The following is a 20055-nucleotide window of genomic DNA, read 5'->3' as shown; positions in this document are numbered from 1 at the left end:
ATTTAAAGAACTAGAAAGCCACTATTTTGCAATTCTTCATGAGATAAATGATTTAGGCAATGGCGTGATTTATATTACTTTTGCTCCAAATGAGGAAGCACCAAGGTCAAGAAGCTTATCCAAGTTTACAAACTACTGGCAAAAAGTAATTTAAAATGAGACAATCTCATTCATGAGAATTGCTGGTATCAAACAGAAAAAAATTGGGGACATTCTCGTGGTTTAGGGGTTAAGTTTCATGTGCTCAGCTTTGGCAACCTGAGTTTGGCTCCAAGATGTGGACCTACACCCCTCATCGATGGCCATGCTGTGGCAGCAACCCACATACAAAATAGATTGGCATAGATGTTAGCTGAGGGCAAATCTTCCTCAGCCAAAAAAATAATAATAAAATAAAAAACAAAACAACAAATGTTGATGAGGTTGCAGAGAAAACAAAACACTCTTACACTGTTGGTGGGAATGGAATTTTGTGCAGCCACTGTGGAAAACAGTATGGAGGTTCCACACAAAATTAAAAATTAGAACTACCATATGATCCAGAAATTCTGCTTCTAGGTATATATCTGAAGAAAACAAAACACTAATTTGAAAAGATACACGCAACCCTATGTTCACTGCAGTATTATTTACAATAGCCAAGATATGGAAACAACCTAAGTATGCACTGATGGATGAATGGATAAAGAAGGTGTGGTATATATACAATGGAATATTTCTCAGCCATAAAAAAGATGAAGTATTGTCATTTACAACAATATAGATGGACCTAGAGGGTATTATGCTAAGTGAAATGAGTCAGACAGAGAAAGATGAATACAACATGATTTCACTTACGTGTGGAATTTAAAAAACAACACAAATGAACAAACAAAACAGAAGCAAACTCAGATACATGAAACAAGTTGTTGGTTACTAGAGTGGAAAGGGGTTGGGTGGGCTGGTGAAACAGATGAAGGAGATTAAGAGGTAGAAGCTTCCAGTTATAAAATAAATAAGTCACGGGGATATAATGTATAGCATAGAGAACATAGTCAATAATATTGTAAGAATGTTGTATGGTGACAAATGGTAACTAGAACATAGTCAATAATATTGTAAGAATGTTGTATGGTGACAAATGGTAACTAGACTTATTGTGGTGATCCTTTCATGATGTATATAAATATTGAATCACTGTGATGTACACCTGAAACTAATAGGATATTGTATATCAATTATACTTCAATAAAAAATAAATAAAATGAAGCAGTCTCATTGCATAGGAGTAAGGTAAGATAGTAAAGATAGAAAGCAAGAAAGAGTTAATTGCATTCCATCCCAGAGGGTTTTAATATTTTTTAGTGTAAAATCAAATTCCTTTTGCTTGTGAAAACTTCTATACTCAGCTAGGAGGCTGCTATGAAACATTAAACGCTGTCAATTCTTACTGTGATACTGCATTAATACTGCATAACATCAATATTTTATATTAAGAATGTTAATTATCCCTGAGATTCTGGAATGCCTAACAGTGCTAGAGTACTAGTACACTAATTTTATTTTTAATGTGTTTTCTTTTTTCTATTGGCTGTTCTCCCTGGATCTGACTCTTCTCCCTGCAGTGAGAAATGAGTTAAACCAGCTCTCACTGGCAACAGCCTTGGGAGCTGAGTTAATTCATCACCTACTGACAAAAGGTTAAAAATATTGAATATCAATATCCAGAATGTTTTCCAACTCACAGCAATTGTTTGGCAGTGCTGACGTCTGAGCTCTGGGAATAAAGTGCAAGCTTTTGGCATTCTCTGTGTCCATGAAGACATTTTCTTAATGCGCTTTGTATATAAATATAATGTAAGTTTTCACCTTCACTTTTCTTTTAATGTAGTTAAAACTAGACATATAGAAATTTTGAAACCAAAGCTAATGCAATAATGAAATGTGTACATCTACTTTCACAGTAAAAGCAAACTTTCACATCTGACTTGCAGAATTATCAGCTGGATCTATACTGTATAGACTCATGCTTATTCATGCTTATCTGATTGCACATTCAGACTCTAGTCACTTACAGAGACTGAACAATAGGATCATTATTTTTTGAATGAACTTGACTCAATTAACATGGGTAGAGACCTCTATCAGACAAGAGGAAAACTAATGAATAAAATTCTGCCTCTGTACTGAGGATCAGTATTCTGGAAGTTCAAGATAAGATATATTTGCATGTGTGTGTACACACACACAATGCATTATAGAGAAAATATATTAGAAAAATATGGTAGCTTAGAAGAGACAGATTATTTTGACCAATGGCTATGCCCATGGAAATCACTGATATTAGAAACTTAGATAATGTAATAAACTGGACTTAAAAATACATAAAGCCATGATCACTGGAGATGGTGGCCATCTCATGCATTTCATGCACACATATAGGGAGAATATGATGTGAAGAAGTGTGTATAGGAAAATGAATAAAAATATTAAAGTTTCAATTTGACTTTTCAAAATGTAGTCTGCATGAATGGAGAAGCAACAGGATCCTTATCACAAAATTAATGATAACAACAACAGAAAAAATAGTTATTAATTCTGCAGAGGTGAGAAACATAGACTTATTTGTGGATGGTCTAAACCAGGAACAATTCCAGGGACCCTGTGAAACAGAAACCTTCCATTCAGTAGAAGCCATGCTACATCTAAGTAAGGAGTGATGACAGTATTCTGGTGAGGAATAATGAAGGTCAGATCTAGGGTTGTGTCATGGCAAATTGAGAATAGGAAACCGAGGTAATATACACTTGGAGACAAAATTCACCTGATTGAACTTGCGAGGTATAGTGAGGAAGGAGTGAGATACAATTCCAGAGTTTCAGGCTTCAATGACTGGCAGCATATAAATGATGCTATGATGCTACCTGGACTTTAAGAGAGAGGAAAACATATATGAGAATACAAGGGCATTTATACGTGTGTGTTTTTATAGATGTACACACACACCCCCCATTGTCATTTGTAAAGGAATGTATCGATATGGGCTCAATATTGAGTTAATAGTCTCCACAGAGCATTTGAATGATTAACAGAGGTCAGAGGGTAACTCTGTGACCTGAGACTGTGGCTAAAGAATTAGACTGGAGTCATGAACATAGAAAACCCAGTAAAAGGGTGAGATTATTTTTGCTTGTTGGAAATTGAAATTTCATCTTAAACAAAATAAGAATGAATTTCAATGTATGTATTTTAGGGATTTTTTCTCAAGATTTTATCAAAATTTGGGTAGAAAATATTTTACGTATTAACTTTACTTTCTCTTGTTATACACAAATGTCAAACATTTTTGCTTCATTATGTGATTTCGACACGCTTCTGTTGATTTTGTTGCCAGAAGGTTTCTGATGCCAAAGAGTCTTGTAAAATATGAGGCCTTCTAGAGATCGCCAGTCATCAGATCCTGAAGATAACCACAAAACTGAATTTAGTATTTTTAACTTATATTGTATCCTGAAATTGCTTGTGGCATTATATAAGATATGTAATGATATCTGCATAGGGCCTTAAAGCTGTATAGGACTTTAACCTGTGTAAAGCCAAAATAAATATATGTATCTATTGTAATGAAGTCAAAGATTTAGATTGTTTTCAAAATTTTTGCTATTGCAATATGCTTTGTGCTATAATGCTTCTTCGTACATATATGACAGTGTTTCTAAGTCAAATTCCATAAATACAATTCATAAGTTATGAATATTATCAATTTTCTTTAAAAGTGTTAAGTTGCTCCTGAAGTCATAAGACAGGGATATGATGTATATCTGCTTCATATTGTACCCTAACTTTCCAATTGACTCTTCTATTATGTGTTCAGAGAATGCAGAGCAGTAATCAATGCTATAGGTCTGTATAGGATATCAGATTTAGTTTCATAAATACTGTTGTTCAACAGTGCAAAAAATTAAAATGCAATACTTCCGTTTGTTCATTTACTTTATCTCAAACCTGTGTATTTATCTCAACCACTCTCTCTGGTTTTATTTTTCTAATGAAGAAAGAAAATGTGTGGAAGTGAAGAAAAGTAATGCAGAAGATGAGACGTCTGATAGCAGTGTTACATTGTGGCAAAACAAATATCAGAGTTGTCAATAGTTGAGAATTCAATAATGTTCTGCTCACCAAGGTCTGGGAATACAAAAAAAGGTTACCTCTGAGAATTAAACCACAAACAAAACATGTAATTGATCACTGCAGAGATACACAAAATGAACTTAGTCGGACTTCTAAGTTGGTAACCTTTGACTATATCTTTAGCAAGTCTATATGTAATACGTCTAAACAAATCATTCATCCATAAAGAACAGTAGTACCACTGAAGCATAGGATATCTAAATTCTTTCAAGTTATGTAGAAGCCCTGTCCAAGAAAGAAAGTCTAAGAAGATCGTCGTCCAAAACCGTAGCAACTAACCATCCATAGCAATTGAAATTTAATTTTAAGTTATATAAATTAAATGAAAACTCAATTAGTTATACTACTTACATTCCAAGTACTCAACAGCCACAAGTGACTGCAGGTTACAATACTGGACAGCATAGAGAACATTTCTATCATCACAGGGAATTCTATTAGACACTGCTAGTTTAGACAATAGACTCCAAGTGTTTAGATACTGTGGAAACGGTATACTAAGTTGTAGCTTATCAACTTGCTGTATTCTAATCACATTTCTAGAATTGAGCTCTCACTATGAGATAAATTCATCAAACTATCCTAGCATGACACCATCACTTATGTGAGCCACTTGACTGCTCTTCCTTTAAACCGTGGCAATAAACAATACTTGCATGGTCATTTATCTTCCCATGTTTAAGCTTGTTTATCAAGATAGAATGGGCTGTCCATGTGTACTAACGTACGCTAACCCTTGTTAAAATATTTCTTATCGAAAATGAGTAAATCCAGCAACTGATTTGATTTGACATTGTAAGTAACTTTATAAATAGTATCGTGCCAATACATGTATTCCACTCCAGGCATCAATTCTATTGTTTCTTGCAAATTAATACATTGCCCTTTTGACTTTACACATCCAGTCTCATGTGCTTGGTTATTGCTAAATGCACCTAAGGTACTGTGCCAACTCTTAAAATATGATGGCTATAGCAAGTAATTAAGTGCTGCATTATATATAACTATATAGTCATAAAATGTCAACAAGACATACACGTGTGCGCACAAACATCCAGGTACCCCGAGAGAGGACTAGATCTATAGCTCCAGCTTAGTCCCCTGTTATAAATAACCAACCACATTTTCAAAATTAAGAATACTAACTGAATTAGTTATTCAAATTATGGAACTACAAATATCACAGTGCAGCACAATGTTAAAAACAAAAATATAAGCTTAAGTGTCCAAGAAACAATTGTACTCTTCCGTTTGTTCTGGATACTCCTAATATGTTACTGAACCTCTCTATACTTCTGTTTTGTTATTTGTAAAAAGGAAATTATACTCCATCTCATAGAGTTAGCTTCAGAATTATTCGAAGTAATGCTTTTAAAGCACCTACAATATATTACTAGGAGCACAGTAAACATTCAATAAATAACAGTTATTATTGTTAGAGTATATTAAAACATTCATCATGAGCCATCAATTTTAAAATGAGCTTTATTTTAGGAGACTCTAAACAGATTAATGTTGAAATTTGGGAAAACTTTTAATAAATTAACTATAAAGTAACAGGAAGAATTCACTATAGTCTCGGATTAATCATCACAAAAAAATAATTCTCAATGTTTCTCAAATTGTGAAGTAGATGGATTACTTGAAAGACAAAGATCTTTTTAAAAATTCCCTGGTAAAAATCTATCAACAACATTTATTTCATATCATGGTGAGGGAGTCATATAAATTAAAAAGGAAAAATAGTCTTAAATGTTTTCCAGAAGATAGTCAGTCACATGAAACATTAGACTACATATTTTTTAAAAGTACAAAAGTAGCAAAAGGCTCAAATGAAGTGGTTGAAATCATTCTTCACAGAAGAATCCTTGAGTTAATTCAGATTATTTCACTTTTGCTAGTTTCGCCTGCCTCACTTCTGAAGTTTCCTCATTTATCCTCAAGGCTCTAGCCAGTTTAATGGAACTGTAGTTGTTCAGTCATTTCAACTCAGTGACTTGAAATATACTGCTTTCTTCCTCAGGAACACGTGTCCCCTAAGCTATTCACCTGTTCTGCTCATATTCACCCTTCCAGGATTGATTAAGCAAACCGTCTCAGGAGTCATCCTTGACGACCTCCCTTCTCACAATTTGGGGAGTTTCTCTACTTTGCATTCCCTGTGTGCATTTCTTTCACAACTTTTGCTTCACCATTAGTTTAGTTTTGTTAGGTTTTTTAAAGTTTCCCTTGTTTACTTATTATTATTGTAGATATACATCCTTAATGTTATTGTCATCTCCTTGAAGTCAGTGATTTTTATTTCGAGAATTACCCACCTGACTTACACCTGGTAGGCACATAATAAATATTTGTTAAATGTTTTCTACGTAAATTTTGAATTTGTCAATTAGGAGACATTTTCAAAATGCTTTTAAGATTATTCAACATCCAACAAACTTCAAGAATCAACGTTTGCTAGAAATGGAGGGTTAAAAGATTTTCTACTCTTGAGGAAAACAGTATCCAGTTCTATCACTATCAAAACACTATCCATGAAAACACGATAAGGCTGAAGATGGATGAGAGACTGCAGTTACAAGTCAAAAGAAGGCACTGCATCCAATCAGCACGATGCCTGGCATGGCAGAAAGCACTTTAGTTCTCTATTATGAAGACTCAATGCACTAATACAGGCTAGAGATCATCATTAATATTATTTTTTTTTTTTTGATGAGGAAGATTTGCCCTGAGATAACATCTGTTGCCGATCTCCCTTTTTTTTGGGGGGGGGGGGGCTTGAGGAGGATTAGCCCTGAGCTAACATCTGTGCCAATGTTCCTCCACTTTGTATGTGGGATGCCTCCACAGCATGGCTGATGAGTGGAGTAGGTCTGTGCCCTGGATCTAAACCTGCAAATCCAGACCTCTGAAGCGGAGTACACAGAACTTTAACCACTTGGCCAAGGGGCTGACTCACAATTTGCTTTTTAATGAAATATGTGACTTTTTAAAAAAAACACTTTATTGAGCTACTACTGACATGTAAAAAGCTGTACATATTTAATGTATACAACGTGATGAATTTAGAGATGTGTACATCTGTGAAACCATCACCACGATCAATGCCATAAACATATCCATCACCTCCAAAAGTTTCTCCCCACATGATTTATTTGTTTATTGTGATAGGAAGACAACCTAAGATCTACTCTCTTAGAAATTGTTAAGTGTACAATGCAGTGTTGTTAACTATAGGCACTGTGCTGTACAGTAGGTCTCTATGATTTATTCATCTTGTATACCTGAAATTTTGTACCCTTTGACCAACACCTCCCTATTTTCCCTGCCCTCCAGCTGCTGTGATCACCATTCTACTCTCTGCTTCTAAGAGTTTGACTGTTTTAGATTCCTCATATAAGTGAGATCATGTAATATTTGTTCTTCAATTCCTGGCTTATTTAACTTAGCATAATGTGCTCCAGGTACATCCATGTTGTCCTGAATGGCAGGATTTACTTCTCTTTTAAGGCTGAATGATATTATATTTTTCGTAAATTGGGGCAGCCACTGTGGGAAACAGTATGGAAATTCATCAAAAAATTAAAAATGGAACTACCATATGATCCAGCATTCTCACTTCTGAGTGTGTGTATCCAAAGCAATTGAAATCAGGATCTCAAAGAGATATCTGCGCTCCCACGTTCATTTCACTGTTATCCACAATCATCATTTAGTTTATATGGCAAACTTTCCTAATTGAAATTGGAATGACATTTTAAGCATGGATATAAAGTAAAATATCAGTCTCCATCGAAAAAACTCTGCTTTTGTATAGTCTTTAATACATTTTTTAAGGAATACCATTTTTATCTCTGTGTTAATTATAAAGCATTCCTAGAAAAGTAGCAATCCTGAATGACTTTTATAGATTCAAATACACTCTTCTGACCTAATTTTTATTACTATAGCATCTCATCCAAGGTCGTATTTATTCTCATTCCTTGATTTGTTATTTTACCATATTACTAGATAAAGGTGTGACTACAGGGAGTGTTAAACAGGAAGAGTCACACAATAAACAAAGAGTCATTTACAAAATGTACAATACTTGGAAAGAAACTTTTGCGTGTGTGTGTGCATGTGGTTGGCCAAATCTCAGTGGTGCATATGGCATGTTTGACACACAGAGTAGATAATTTTTAACATCCTCTCCTGTAGATGACAAAATTATTTTAAGTAATAATTATGTAATGAAACAAATAATATGTATAGCCAGAAAAAATGCAGGAAGAGAAATCTTTTCATATTGACTTCTGTATATGTATAATCAAAACAGTAAAAATTAAAAATAAGTAAAATTTAGTAGTATGGTAAAAAAAGGAAAAGCCGTTCAACTAATACGTGTTAATTACCTCAATGTATTTTCTTTGGAAAGAAATGGATAGATCCTAGACCTATATTGGTAATAGATAATAAGATAACAGTTTCTGTTTTTGACTTTTTACATTTGCAAATATACCAATGACTTAGCATTGACCTTCTTAACAAATTTGTTTTCAAGAGATAGTATATCCAGATCTGTCAATTTATATTTACTCTCAATGAAGTGAAGAGTCATTTTTGCTCTTTTAAACACAAGACCTTTTGGAAATTAAAATTAATAAAATCTTGGCAATAGGAAAATACAGTAATGAAAGGATAAATTTAGCGAAGATTCATAAAAATGTCATTTCACAATGCATTTCAAAAATGAAAACACCAAGTTTTTGTTTGTTAGGTACCATTTTGTGTGGCTTTCAAATATGTTCGTAGCTATATTAGTTTTCTATGGCTGCTGTAACAAGTTACAGCAAACTTAGGTGCTTACATTACACACATTTATTATCTTACATACAGTTCTGGAGATTAGTAGTCCAAATGGGTCAATCTGGGCTAAGATCAAGGTGTCAACAAGGTTATGTTTCTGTGTGGAGGCTCCAGGAGAGAATTGGTTTCCTTGGTTTCTAAAGGCCACCACGTGCCTTTGCTAGTAGTGCCTTTCCTTCACCTTCGAAGTCAGCAATGCTGCAGCCCTCTGACCATTCACTTTTTCCTTTAATCTCAGCAAGGAAAAGATCTCCTTCCTTTGAGGACACAAGTGATTAGATTCCCTCCACTTGAATAATCTAGGATAATCTCTCATCTCAAGGTCCTTCACTTAATCATATCTGCAAAGTCCTTTTGGCACATAAGGTAACATTTTCACAGGTTCCAGAAATTAGAGTGTGGATTGCTTTATTTTTTTAAATTATTTTATTGAGATCATATTGGCTTATAAAATGTATAAATTTCAGATGTGCATTATTATTTGTCAGTTTCTATATAGACCAATAGTCTAGTTTTTATCTGTCACCATGCATACACGTTCCTTTACTGCTTTTGCCCTCCTCCCACCCCCCTTCCCCTCTGGTAACCACTAATCTGTTCTCTTTATCCATGTGTTTGTTCATCTTCCATGTATGAGTGAAATCATACCATGTTCATCTTTGTCTGGTTTATTTCACTTAGCATAATACCCTCAAGGTCCATATCTTTAGAAGTCATTATTCTGCCTAACACAACAATTTAAAAAATAATAAGTAGCTACATTGAATGACAGGATTGAAGTAACTGAAGCTCTGTTTCTTGGTCTTTAAAATCAGTGTGCAGTCATTGTTTATTTCAAAGCTACTGTTTAAATGCAATAATATATGAGGACATGAATATGTCAATTAGCTTGACAGTAACAATCATTTCATTTTGTATACCTATGTCTAACCATCATGTAGTGCACTTTAAATATATACAATTTCATTTAAAAATAAAAGGAAAAAGAAATGCAATAATATGTATACACAGAAAAAAGTCTCAAGAACTGTACACTCCAAGCGAGCTCAAATGATTCTGAGGGATACAAAGTGATTCTCAAAAGAAATGCATGTGGCTGTCTACCTCTTTGAAGAGTGACTACGTAAACAGAAGTTCTCAAAATTAATGTGCAGAATAAAATGATATTTAAAGATAAGTGATAAAGTGTGTTGATTTGATTTTTACATATTATATTATAAAAACTTAGTAATGAAGAATATCACTCTTCTTTTGATTTTATTTTTTAATTAAGGTATAATTCACATATAACATTATATTAGTTTCAAGTGTACAATAGTGATTCAATATTTGTATACATTGCAAAATGATCGCCACAATAAGCCCAGTTAGCGTCTGTCACCTTATGTAGCGACAGAATTTTTTTTCTTGTGATGAGAACTATTAATATCTACTCTCTTAGCAACTTTTAAAATATGCAACATAGTGTTATTAACTGTAGTCACTATGATGTACCTTACATTTCCATGACCTGTGTATTTCATAACTGGAAGTTTGTACTTTTGACCCCCTTCACCCATTTATCCTACCTCCTACCCCAGCCTCTGGCAACTACCAATGTGTTCTCTATATCTAAGAGGTTATTTTTTAGTTTCTTTCTGTTCTTTTTAGATTCCACATACAAGAGAGATGATATGGTAATTGTCTTTGTCTGACTTATTTCACTTGGCATAATGCCCTCATGGTCCATCCATGTTGTCACAAATGACAAGATTTTATTTTTTTTATGGCTGAATAATATTCCATCAATGGATACTTAGGTTGTTTCCGTATCTTGGCTATCATAAATAATGCTTCAGTGAACATGAGGGTGCCTGTATCTTTTGGAGTTAGTGTTTTCGTTCTCTTTGGATAAACACCTAGAAGTGGAATTGCTGGATTATATGGTATTTCCAGTTCTAATTTTTGGAGGAACTTCCATAGTCTTTTCCATATTTGGCTACACAAATTTACATTACCACCAACAGTGCACAAGGGTTCTCTTTTCTCCACATCCTCACCATCACTTGCTATTTCTTGACTTTTTGATAATAGCCATTCTAACAAGTGTAATGTGATACCTCATTGTGGTTTTGATTTGCATTTCCCTCATGTTTAGTGATGTTGAGCATCTTTTCATATACCCTATTGGTCTTTTGTATGTTTTCTTTGGAAAATGTCTGTTTGGATCTTCTGCTCATTTTTCAATGGGGCTGTTTTGTTTTTGCTATTGAGATATATGAGCTTCTTTATATATTTTGGATATTAAGCCTTTATCAGATATATGACTTGCAAATATTTTCTTCCACTCTGTGGGCTGCTTTTTCGTTTTGTTGATGGTTTCCTTTGCTGTGCCAAAGCTTTTTAGTCTGATGTAGTCCCACTTGTTTATCTTTGCTTTTGTTGCCTCTTTTGATTTTTTAAAACCATTTGAAAACATAAAAAATATTGTTGGCTCCTGGGCTATATAAAAACAGATGGCAAACCAGATTTGGCCCATGGGCTGTACTTTGCACATGCCTAATTTAGACTGTTGTTCTTACCCTGAATCTGTCACAGATCAGCCAGCTGGCTTTAGATAAGTTGCATCACCACTTTGACCATCAGTCTCTTCACCGCGTATAAACCAAATTCAGTCCCTGCTCAAGACAAGGAGGGAAGTGCCTACCAGGGGCTGTACAGGCAGCTGTTTCCTTGGCCTCCACCTTTGACAAATAGAGAAAATGGACAAATACCCTTTCCTGGCTTTGTCAACGTAACTTCTACTAAGACAGAAGGCTTTCTGGGCTTATAGATTGGGAGTCATCTTCTCTGCATTTGGGGCAGCTCTGATCCTCACCATTCCTCATCTTCTCGGAGGGACAAGTGGTGCAGCAGAGGGCCCTGGGTTCTGATGGGTCCTGGCAAACGGGGTAGAGGGCAAAGGGAAATGCGTTCTCATCAGGGGCCAGGCGGGGGCTGCTGCCTGACCCAGTGGTCATCTCTGTGGAGTCTGTGCTGAGAGAAGAGGTGAATTCTGGTGGAAGCTACCCTCTCTGGTGAGCAGGAGTCTGATGACTTTATCTTTTTCTGTCTGGCTTTTGTGGTCCAATGTCATAGCTGAGTCACAGCAGGGATGGCTCAGAAATTATCCTTTGTGGTGAAAAAAATATCCCCTGGACGGTGACTGAAGGCTCTAGGAGTCCGGTCATTCTCCCTGGAAATCCCCAGAGTCCAAAAGCGCAAGTTCTACCACTGGCAACTGTTCAGAATTTAAACCAATATATTTTTTTATTGAGTATTTTATCACTGTCATTGCTTAGAATTGCCGGAGGATAATGGTGATCACAAAACAAACTAACTTTTGGTCAGTTTTATTGTTGCTTTTAAATTCTTTGTAGGCAATCTTCCCATTTAGTGCCTGCACCCATATTGGAAGACTCTCCTGCCTACTTTGGTGCTCCGTTGTCTAACTTTCAGATAATATTTGAATAAACGTCATAGAAAATGCACAGGTGAAAAAAGACATTTAGCAATCCCAAACGTATCCAGGCCAAAGGAGAGAACAGACGTCAACAATTCTAGCCCAAGACTCAGATGAGACTTTATGCCACTGGTAAGACGTACTCTGCACGGTTCCTCATAGGTCACTCGTACACAAGAAGTGGCAGCATTAAGGAATGCCGAAGACTCCTGTAAGCTTATGGGGAGCCACTACTTGGTCTAGGCAGAGAAACTAAAGATAACTACGATTCTTCACAGTATCTTCTCAAGCGCAAAGTTTTTAACATTGATTTTTTTCATCCTGTGAAGATTGCTGTTGTTGCTGAATGTTTCTTTGTTTAGTAACTTGTTCCCCAGGCTGGATCTGTGAAATCAGTTTCCCCTGCAATGTTTGGCAGCTGATATTTCTCCTTAGTTTTTTGTTTGTGTGTTTCCTTGATGTTATTTTTAAGCCTGTCTCCCAGAGTGTACCTCTGTGTTTGTGTTAATGGTCAGCCGGTATTTGGACAGCAATTGTTTAATTGTTTTCAAATGCCTTGATCCAGTAATGCAGCCTTTATCTGGTGAGGCTCTGGGCAGGTAAGGAAGTGCCCTCAGGGTTTTCATGGCCTCCCTGGCTTGTCCTTTTCACAGGGACCTCTTTGCCTCTCCTCAGTGAGCACAAGCGCAGCTTCAGAGTTGGCCAGGATTGCTGGGTTAATTTGAGCCTCTCTGGTCCCCCCATGGGGGTGCACAACCTCAGCCAAGCATATATTTGCCCCAAACAAGACAGAAACTTCAGTAGAGCTGGTGGCCCTTCCTACTCACTCATCTGTGAAAACATCACTTCCAAGGACAATACTGATGCATCAACCAATGCTGGAAGCTGAGTGAGCTTCCATAGACCACGGCGGAGAGAAGCCAATCCTCAAGGACTGAGCCCCCTGGGGCATGGCAGGGCAGGGGTTAACGGGAGCAAGCCTAAGGAGAGAAAGACCACAGATTCCCTGTGCTTTTCCACCAAGTTCGGCATTTTTTCAAAAATAAATGCTTCTGTGATTATTATATGCCTTTGAGCCATTTCCAGAGAGCTGAAATGTTTGTTTTTGTCAATTTTATCCAGCTTTATAATTGCTTTTTGTAGAGAGGATTTTCTGATCAGCTCACTTGACTATAGCCGCTATAACCTTGTATTCTTTCTGAAATATATCAGGCATGCTCTTTCCTGGGTCTTAGCCAGCATTCTCACCTCACATGATGAGTATTTGGCTTATTCCTTCAATTAATTCAGGCTTCCCCCTCAATGTCATCCTATTGGGGAAGCCATCCACTCTATACCAATATTTTCCACTCTTCCATACAATCACCTTCCCCTTGCTTAACTTTGCTTCATCCTGATGAGGATTTTAGGCTGTTTAATTTTAAAACTGCAGATGAGAAGCAGGCTCCTAGGACTGGAGTTTGCTTGCCCTTTGTTGGGAAACATTTACATTTGTAAGGGAAACTTCCATCTGTAAAGATGCCTCCCTCTCTGTGCCAGGAAGAAGGCAGATGGCCTTATCTCTGGAAACTCTTAATGGGGAAGGCAAGGACTTAAGTTGTTTACTGTCTGGCAACCTCATGTAACTGACTACCCCCCCCCACCCCCCAAATCCTTTTTGTCTTTAGCTGAAGATAATATTTAAGCAGTGACTTCTGCCATTTACTCAATCTGGTTTGATTCTTATCTAAAAGTGTGGGACGGCCCAATGGCCGGACCCTACCGGCACTGATGGCACTGATACCATTTTAGCTTTTTTACGTATTCTTTCCTTTGTCTTGTAAAGAGATAACTCCCAGATCTATCCCTTAAATTTAGCCTTACTCTCCACCCATGTTTGCAGTGGCAGCGGCCAGTCAGCACCACCTCCTCCTGTCCATGGGTCCTGTCCCCATGCAGCAGCTCTGTCTGCCCCTGGGTCCTGTCCCCATGCTATTCCACACTATTCTCTAAATAAAAGAGCACTACTGCCAGACCTTGAGAGCCCAAGAAATCTTTCTTTCGACTCCTCGGCTCACCGACCCCACATCAATCCCACTTACCACATCTTATACTAGACACTTATTGTATGTACCCCTCCCCTGACATGATAGCCAACTTTGTTTTATTCATTGCTGTATACCCAAAACATACAAATAATATCTGGCACAGAAAAGGTGCTCAATAAGTATTAAATGGAGGAATGAGTCAGTGATTGAGTGATAAAAGGGTGAATAATACAGCATACTTTGCCAAAGGCATTTTTCCTCTCTTGAATTAGTACTGAAGATGACTAATAGGAAGAAATGGTGATCTCTTATGAGTCACTATTGTATTTTCCATTCCATTTCCCAGGAGTGTTTTAATACTTTATGCCTAGTCTCTGAAGAAGACTTTCTTCCTTTCTATGACTTAAGATGGTTTGAGGAAATTTCTTCAAGGAATTTCTATTTCTTGGATGTGGCTCAGAGTTCCAAAGTCAGTCACTTCATTGAACTAGGGTTTAAAAGAATCATTATCTTTCACACTTAAAGAACGATACAGTGCATAACTGCTCTACTAGTTTAAAAGTACTATAGGAAACATTTTCTGTAATATAATCACAAGACAAAGTTGATATCTGCATTAACTGCTGATAACCAAGTGATGGTATTGCATAGTAGTCAGTGTCTGAGGGTATGGTTGAATGGAGAAACATCGGGGAAACAAGAGTAACTAATGGGCTGGTGGGAAACAAGAAGAAGGCCAAGCAATTGAAAAATTGAACGAAACAAATAGTGAAGTTACTATGTCAGAGGTTGGAAGTAAAGAGGAGGGAAAACTAGCAGGGATGTTGGAAAGCTTCAAAAAGTGGGGCAGATGAAATATGCCTCGTCTTTTCTGTGTCTTTAACATAGCTTGAAGGAAACTCTTATTAGTACACTAAATGGAACATTCATTAATAAAATATTCAATAGTAGATTAATGAACAATTCAAGGGAAAAAAGAATAGGGATGAGATTATCAATTTTATTTTCTTTCAGTAAAAATGTGTCAATCGTAATGAGAATATCTAATAGTGTGTTACACACATTTAGATTTTAAATTACTTGTGTGAATTAGGAAAAAATAGATTTTGTGTATTCTGAAGCAGGATGTTTCTATAACTTGTGAACAACTAAGCCATTGACACATTTTACTTAAGTGGCCCTATTGGGATTTTCTGTGCTACTTTGAGGATTTTTTATTTCCCTGCAGGATATTCCTAAATTTGCTGAATCAGTTTGAAGCTGTACGAATCTTTCTTTTCAGATGACAGAAAAAAATATTTCAAACACACGAAACATAGTTTAAAAGAAGCCCCAGTGCATCACATTTTGCAATTTGTTGCTGTACTTGAAAGCAATCGTTGAGGGAAATACTTAACAATTTCATTCAATTACCTCGGATGTGATGCTTGCCATTTTAGAGAAAGAAAATGGCTGAAAATGTACTCTATAAATTCATCCAAATGCACAGAGAAAAATGTAGTTGGTTATTTGATGCTGCATCTCAATAATATGGGGAATTCATTTATTTAGAAATATTAGATGTATTGCATACGGTAGATAAAAACTCCACAAATATTTTGCATATTTAATTTAAATTCTGTATCAGAGTGGACTCTTTTATTTACCATACTAGTGGTTGTTCACCATTAAACATATACTTAAAAATTATTTGGAGGGCCTAATTTCACGTTGAGTAGAATATAAAACAAGGATAAGAAATGTTTTTTGCCAAGAAATTTACAGATCTTTGGAAAGGTAAGGTATTTATAGGGAACTATACCAAGCAGTGCAGGCTTATGTAGTTTACAGGTCACAATAACTCAAACCACAATCCAGGTGAAACATATACTTCTGTGACTCCCTATGCACTATTTTTGTGCATTTCACTTTGGCAATTTTGTCATTTTATGCCTGCTAACCACCAAGTAAAACATTTGCTTGTATATTTTCTCTTTTGCTTTCATACAAAATAACACCATTTCAAGTTTATTAGGACCCAGGGATTAGGAACATTATGGTACAGTCTCATTTAGCCAATGTAACATTTCAGAATTGCCTCCTCAATTCCCCTAAACATTTATCATAAAACAATGCATTCAGATCTCATTTTTTATATGAGAGAGCATTCTGCCCATAAATGAATGTCCATTTTACTGAAACATTCTAATTAGTTCAACAAAATGTGTGTGTGTGTGTGTATGTGTATCATGGGATTACTTTGATCCATATTTTGAATTGATTTAAAAATCAATTTTGCTGTTGTCAAACTAAAAAGTAAAACATAACAATTAATGTCATTCTTAATATTCTAGGTGGATAGGGACTTTATGTTTCTTCCAACTAAGTTTCTTTTGATAATTTTTGCATTTATTAAATAAGGCTAAAACTAAGCAGAAATTAATTGCTATGATCTGCAGGTTGTCAGGTTTATGCAAATAAAGAGTTAGAATCCTACAATGCCATTTTAAAAGTTTTTTTAATCCATCCTTCTCTTTGTAAGCAGGGAGATTTAGAGTGTGAAAAATCCTCCCTCAATATTTGTTTTCTTTCCTTCCATGTAGAGTCAGTCAAACGGGACAACATCAATGAAATCATGGTAACCTGTGTTTTCTCTCTCCTAATATTTCCCAGAGGAAGAGCCTGTGATCCCATGAAAACATGTGGAAGCCATTCCCATTTACGTAGCCTGCTGCTGTGAAACTGACAGAGTAAACAAACAAACAAACAAACAAACTTCAGCTGTTTCCCGAGTTACCCTTCCTCACGTTCCTAGCCCTAGTCTGTCGGGGTGTTATTCACTCTGACACTGTTTGGGCTCTACTTCAAACAACAGCACTGTTTTGCCCAACATACTGGTCACTGGCAAATTATATGTGACTCTGAGAAAAGGAGCTTCCTACAATAACATTTTCACATTCTATTGATAATCAAGATCCCCCTCCCCCACCTGCCTCACTTGATAATGTATGCACTTAAGAAATTTGGCCTGTCATGTAATTGACCACAATGTCGCAATGTCCCGAGACAGTAGCTCAGCTACTATTTCAAAATGGTTATGGAAAACCTAGAGTCTGGAATTATGCAAGATGTCCACATGTATTTTATGCTTTAGTGTTGTGGAAGCCAAGAGCAAAATGACCTACGCATCACTAAAATGCCAAAGATAATGGTATTAGTGGGACTATCTTGGAGGCCAGTGATTCGCATCAAGTTATGTATAATGAGTAAAATAATTCTACTCCATGCTTCTTTTTATATAGTTCTGAGTTGCACAATATAGAAGTTGTAGTGTTTTGCAATTCCGCTCTTTATCATTTTGAAACATTCTTCAAGTATTTATTTGTGAGCACTATTCATCTGAATATTAGGGCGAGAATTTGTGGGTATAAGAGCCAGATAGAAAATAAATTTAGATATTAAACAAGTGGCTTCTCAGCTTATAAAAATGCGCTGCATTCAACCAGTGACCTAAACAAATAGTCTTGCAAGAAAAGAGAGAAACAGGACACATGATATAATATGAAACAGAGTAAGAAACAGATACCATTTTCCAGTCATTATTGAATGGGCTGTTTTAAAAATAACTTCTTTAATCTCATTAGACTTCAAGGAGATCCACCGTCTTCTTCATCAGGGCTAACAACTTTTGAGTATTTATTTTGAGTGAGGCACAGTATGGAGACCTTTGCATATGACATTTCAGTTATTCACCTAACAACTCAAATTGGGTACCAAAGTTATCACCATTTAACAGTTTAGGAAACTGCGGCTTAAAAAAAGCTATATAAATTGTGCAAAGTCACCCAGATGACAAATAGCAAAACCAGTTTTCAAGTGCAGATGAGTTTGGTACCAGAGTGTAGATCTTTGTCTCCATCACATTGTGTCCCTGAGAATCATGCATGCATCACAATTGATACATACATATATATATATACTTACTGTTTTAGGTTCTTGATTACTACTCCAACAATTGTGAAACATAAGCTATAATAGTTGTTAATTGCCTATGTATTTGTTTGGAAAAATTAAATCATACACCCATTCATGATAAAAACTCTCAGTAAACTAGGAATAGAAGTAAACTTCTCCAACTCAATAAAGAATATCTACAAAAAACATATAGTTAGCATCATATTAACGGTGAGAAACTCAAATCTTTCCCACTAAGATCAGGTATAAGGCAAGGATGTCTCCTCTCATCACTCCTTTTCAACATCCTACTGGAAGTTCTAGCTAATGCAATAATACAAGAAGAGGAAATAAATGATATACTGATTGGAAAGGAAAAAATAAAACTGTCTTTTTTCACAGATGACTTGATTGTCTATGTAGAAAATTCTAAAGAATCAGAAAAAGAAAAAAAAAAATACTCCCGGAACAAATAAGTAATTATAGCAAGGTTGCTGGATACAAGGTTAATATATAAAAGTCAATTGCTTTCCTATACTAGCAATGAATGAGTGAAGTTTGAAATTAAAACTAAATATCATTTATATTAACACCCAAAAAATGAAATACACAAGTACAAATCTAACAAACTATGTATAAAATCTATATGAGGATAACCACAAAACCCTGAAGAATGAAATCAAAGAGGAATTAAGTAAATGGAGAGAAATTCCATATTTATGGAGAGGAACCCTCAATATTGTCAATATCGTCAAACAGTTCTTCTCAACCTCACCTAGAGATTCAATGCAATCCCAGCCAAATCCCAGCAAGTTATTTTGTGGACATTGACAAACTGTTTCTAAAGTTTATGTGGAGCAGCAAATGACTCAGAACAGCCAACACAAGATGAAGGAGAAGAACAAATTTGGAGGACTGACACCACCCAACTTGAAAACTTACTATAAAGCTACTGTAATCAAGATAGTGTGGTATCTGTGAAAGAAGAGACAAATAGAACAGTGGACCATAATGGAGAGTGCAGAAATAGACCTACGTAGCTATAGCCAACTAATATTTGACAAAGGAGCAAAGGTAATACAATGGAGCAAAGATAGTGTTTTCAACAACTGGTACTGGAACAACTGGACATCCCCATGCACAAAAATGAATATAGACACAGATCTTACACCTTGCACAGAAATTAGCTCGAAGTAGATCAGATATATAAATATAAAACAGTAAACTATAAAACTCACAGAAGATAACATAGGAGAACACTTATATAACCTTGGGTATGCTGCTAACTTTTCAGACCCGTGAAAGAAATAATTGATAATCTTGACTTCATTAAAATTAAAATCTTATGTGAAAGGCAATGTCAAGAGAAGGAGAAGACAAGTCACAGACTGGGAGAAAATATTTGCAAAAGACATATCTGATAAAGGACTATCACCCAAAATACAGAAAGAATTCTTAAAACTCAACAATAAAATAAACAAATATTCAAAATTGGGCTGAAAAACCTTGACACCTCACCAAAGAAGTTTTACTGATGGCAAATAAGCATATGAAAAGATGCTCCACATCATATGTCATCAGAGAAATGCAAATTCA

At 35.8% G+C, this 20055-nt stretch overlaps 1 long non-coding RNA gene across 1 annotated transcript in view; it reads left to right on the top strand.

The window, feature by feature from the left end:
- The first annotated feature begins 11604 nt into the window (after positions 1–11604).
- LOC138918547 (uncharacterized) overlaps positions 11605–20055 on the top strand; it is a 79910-nt gene continuing 71459 nt past the window's right edge. The window contains exon 1 of the long non-coding RNA XR_011428037.1: positions 11605–12074. This is a non-coding gene — a long non-coding RNA (uncharacterized lncRNA). The remainder of the gene's footprint in view (positions 12075–20055) is intronic.

The sequence above is a fragment of the Equus caballus genome, chromosome 17 (genome assembly GCF_041296265.1).
Source record: "Equus caballus isolate H_3958 breed thoroughbred chromosome 17, TB-T2T, whole genome shotgun sequence".
NCBI lineage: Eukaryota > Metazoa > Chordata > Mammalia > Perissodactyla > Equidae > Equus > Equus caballus.
Note: the sequence above shows the minus strand (reverse complement) of the source record. Positions and strands in the feature narration are given on the sequence as shown.